This window comes from Crassostrea angulata, chromosome 6, assembly GCF_025612915.1.
Source record: "Crassostrea angulata isolate pt1a10 chromosome 6, ASM2561291v2, whole genome shotgun sequence".
Lineage (NCBI taxonomy): Eukaryota > Metazoa > Mollusca > Bivalvia > Ostreida > Ostreidae > Magallana > Magallana angulata.
The window spans coordinates 50,668,010-50,672,868 of NC_069116.1; the positions used below are offsets into that span (position 1 = coordinate 50,668,010).

At 35.0% G+C, this 4,859-nt stretch overlaps 1 pseudogene; it reads right to left on the reverse strand.

Annotated features, from left to right (window-relative positions):
• Positions 1-2,212: 2,212 nt before the first annotated feature.
• LOC128189235 (uncharacterized) lies at positions 2,213-4,357 on the reverse strand (annotated as a pseudogene).
• Between the last annotated feature and the right edge of the window lie 502 nt (positions 4,358-4,859).

The window sequence follows — 4,859 nt, forward strand, 5'->3', positions numbered from 1 at the left end:
AAATTTACTTGATGGTGTTGGAAGTGAAATAAACAATTGATTCATTTGTGATATAATAAGAGATTTGATCAAAGTAATCCTACCAATAGGAGTTGTATGTCTTTTGTTCCACTGATTGATGATTTCTTTAATTTTAACTAACTTTTTATCATAATTGAGTTTTGGAATATTTGCTAGATCCACGTCAAATTGGATGCCTAGTAATTTAAATTGTGTTGTCCAATGAAAATTCATTTCATGACATAATTTTTCAGTAGAATATTTTTTGCTGCCTATCCAGACTAATTGTGTTTTCGATAAATTAATCTTGAGTCCAGAGATTGTATTAAAATTATTCAATTCATCAATAGTTGTTTTGAGGGATTTTTCTGAGCCATTTAAAATTAGTACAGTGTCGTCAGCATATTGAGATATAAGATATTCAGTATCATCTATTACTATTCCTTGTATATTCTTATTACTTTTTATCTTATAGGCCAAAATTTCTGCACACAGTAGGAATAAATAAGGAGAGATTGGGTCGCCTTGGCGACATCCTCTGCTAGGTTTGAAAAATTTTGAAAGATATCCAGCTTGTGTGACCGATGATTCTATATTACATTGAAAAGTAGATATCCAAGATTGAATGGATACTCCAAAGTTTAAAAAATCTAAACATTTGTGAATAAATTTCCAGGAAACAGTATCAAAGGCTTTTTCAAAATCAATCATTAACAATACACCAGGGATGTCATTTTCCTCTGTATATTGCATAAGATCATATATCAGTCTAGTATTTTCACCAATATATCTCCCTGGTATGAAACCTGTTTGATCGGGACTAATAATAGTATCAAGCATATTTTTAATTCTCTGAGCAATACATCCAGAACCTATTTTATAAGCAACGTTTAATAGTGTTATTGGTCTCCAATTTTTTAAAAAAAATTTACTTTTACCATCTTTTGGGATACAGGTAATAATTCTTTGTTTCTGTGTGACTGAGAGTTCCCGAACTTTGTACCCATAATTTAGAGATCGAACCACGAAATGTCCTATCTTGTTCCAAAAAACTTTATAGAATTCTGTTGTAAATCCATCACTACCTGGACTCTTATTATTTGCCATATTTTTCACAACTGTTGTAGCTTCTTTAAACTTAAGGAAATTTCACCTTCTAAGGAGTCTCTTTGTTTATTATTAAGTGTTTTTATTTCAATGTTTGTTAAAATTTCATTTAGATTATAGTCAAAGTTTTCATCATTTTTATTATATAAATTCTTATAAAAACTTTCAATTTCATTCAAAATTTCCCTTTGGTTTGTTATTTCTTTCAAATTCTCTTCCTCTATTATTAGTTTTGGTATTATTTTATTTGTATAATGTCGATTTTCTAAATTCAGAAAATAATTTGTAGGTTTTTCTCCTTCATCTGCCCATTTAGCTCTAGATCTCACCATACTGCCTATAAGCCTATGATTTCTTAAATTTTCCAATTCCTTTTTTTTTTCATTAATCAGACCTATATTTTGTTCATAGTTTTCTTCTAATCTATTCATTTCTGTTACTATTTTTTTTCTTTTTCATTATTTCTTTTTTTTATAAAGCTTGAATAAGATATGGTTTTGCCCCTAATTTCCATTAAAAGAGTTTCAAGGAAAAGCTGATCATTAATTGTAAATTGTATTTCAGAGTCAGATATAGTGGAAATGCCATTTCTACTATATACGGGCAATGCATAATTTTCTTTGATTTGCATGATTATGGTATTAATGCTTTTAATGTAATCTGAATCATGCAACAAGGAATTATTAAATTTCCATAGACCTTTTCCATGAGTAAAGTTTCCAATTTTGAGAGTTAATAAAACTGGAGAATGGTCAGACTTGTAACTTGATAAAACATCACTTTCTTGTACCATATTTAGCAGAGAATTTGAAACCAAAAAAAAATCTAAACGTGCCTGTTTGAATGGGCGAGGTTTGCGCCATGTATATCTTAGTTTTTCAGGGTGAAGTTCTCTGAATATATCTGATAGGTTGTGGTGAGAGTTTATTTCCAACAGTTTGTCCCTAGCTTTGGCATTATTGATATGCTTATAGTTGTGATAGTCTTTGTCTGGGTTTAATACAAGATTAAAATCCCCAACTAAAATGATATTATCATTCTTAAAATTATTTATAGCTTCTGATACCATGTTATAAAAACCAGGATTACAGTCTTCATTAGGGCCATATATAACCGCTAAACTTACACGTATATTACTCAATTCAATATCAAGGGCAAGGAAATTACCAGAATTGTCATTTACTGTATTATGGACTTTGTGCTCAAAATTATTATTTATAAATATTGCTATACCTCTAGACTGAGAGGTAAATGAATCAAAATAAACATCGTATCCCCATTCATTACGTATGTCTGTTTCCATATCAATAGTAAAGTGAGTATCTTGTAAGCATAAAATATTACATTCTAATTGTTTATAGTATTGTAAAACATCTTTCCTTTTCTTAAAATTATGCAGACCCTGACAATTTGCTGATATTATTTTAAGCTCAGACATTTAGGGTGGAATATAACGATGAGAATATTTTACCTTAGCTGTATGTCTTGTTGAGTCATCCTCATGTTCACAACTAGAAAGTAAGAATAGATTGATAGGGAGAGTAGATAGATAGTGCATACTGATTAGATATAGAGATCTGTGCATCGTTAAGAGAGAGTACTTAGGTGTTTGGTTATTTACAATTTATAAATTTACATCGGATATGCCACCCGAATGCTAATTACAAAATATGTCAATACAGAGTTTATAATTCCGGTTACGGATTATAATATACTGAAGCTTCAGGCGGCATTCTTATTTCCGTAATAATAAACGGTTGCGTGAAAGCAAAAGTTTATATTAAAAAGATGTTCACTTTAACACTTAACGTACTGTAGAATGTTTTACTCAAGGATCAGGTTGGCGACCTCGTTGACAAGACCCTCCATGATGGTAAAGCGTTGAGGCCCAATGTGCTCCCCCATCCACCTCGTAACAACTATGGCAACGTCCATGATTTGATTTTCTCGCATGTATTTGAGTAAACGACGACCCGCTCCATGCTCGCCATCGTCATGATAGTTTTCAATTAATTTCCCTTGTTCCATGAAACGGTAGATAAGTATTCTACTGTCTACACTGGCGACATATGGATCAATGCAGACTTTTTTGTAGAAATTTTGGGCCTGGTTTACAGACCCAACTTTGGTTCCAGTTGCGTAGAATTCCGATCCATTCTTTTGTATGGGTTCGGTGTTCATCGTGACGATGTCATCCAGTTGCTCACTCTCGGTCTGATCAATTTTCAGAACAGCTGCATTGGAAAGTAATGGTACCTCCTCACTATATTTTGATCCGTTTGGCAGAACAATGCTATTTCTAGATATCTTGACAGAGATGTTTTGTTTTTTAAGTGAGTCTGATTTGTCAAAGAGTTTGTTTCTTGCGGATACAAGTGCGGGATGCTGCTGGGGAGTGATATAAAATGGAAGGGAGACTCTTGCAATTTTTTTTACTTTTTTGCGCATTTAGAATTTCGTCTTTTTTGTTACGGTCAGTCAACTTGGCTGTGATTGTTACAGGTCGATCAGACTTCTTATGAAGAACTCCATTTCTGTGAATTCTGACGAATCTGACATCTACCCCAAGTGTTTGTTTTATGAGCGCTGGCATGCTGGCAGCTAAGTCCTCGTTAGGGGTATACTTGAAATTGTGTATCAGGATGTTATCCCGCATAGACCTGGATCGAAGATCGGTTATTTCGTTGTCCATTATGGACATCCTCCGATCCATACGAATAACCACTGATCGCAAAAGCTCTAGCTCTCTGCGTAGATTGATGTTTTCGGTCTTGAGTGTAGAAATATCATCATAATTGCACTCCGCTTGCTCATCGACGTATTTAAGGTTTTCATTTAAACCTTGTTGGTTATCTCGCATCTCCTTAAAATTATTTTGCAAAGTTTTCAAAGAACGTGACACCGTTACATTTACTTCTGGCGGATCATTTAACGGTACTTGAGTCGAGGTATGAACCGGTTTTGCAAGCTGTCGGGAGTTGGTCTTTGTCTGGGTCTGGGTCTGGGTTTTGGCCGCACTCTGCTGTGAACTCTTCTCAGAGTTTTTCCTTAGATTATTTGATTTAATTCCAGGTTCCATTGCATGTGTGTTTGTTGCACCCTGATCTCGATTTTTGATGTATAGAATCCAACATAAATCAATGACACACACACATCAATCAACTTTTACGGAATAAGATCCTTTTTAGGCTATACATCAACCAAACACCGGACAGAATTTTTAAGCGGCCATCTCCGACGGCTGTCACGTGATCTCCAAAAACCGCATTCTTTATGCTTCTCGAATATTTTTTCATTGGCGAGGGGGGATCCCCGGGCTTCAGGCTTCTCAGCGGAGGGTTGGCGAGGTGCACGCCAAGTGGGACATATCTAACCAAAATCCCCTGTGTCTCCAGTAGAAGATGTTGCTCAATGTCTGTGTTTTTTTGTGTTAGGAGATCATTAACTTCCGTCACACTCTCGTTGTATCCCGGGGGATTCGCGGAAGGATGCCTTCGCAGAAGCTGACCGATGATCACCACTATTGTCCCGAGGCCGTATATCAGGTACTCGGCGAAGGAAACAATGTTGGTTACAATTTGCTTATTTGGTATAAAACCAATGTCATTGCCACCTATTTGTATAAAAAACATATTGGGAGTCTCTGTAACGTCCCTTATCATTCGATGCAGGTCGTATGTTCGTAAACCTCCTCTGGCAAAAACCGAGATATTATACCGGTGATCGTCTAGATTTAGGTTTTGCAAATTCGG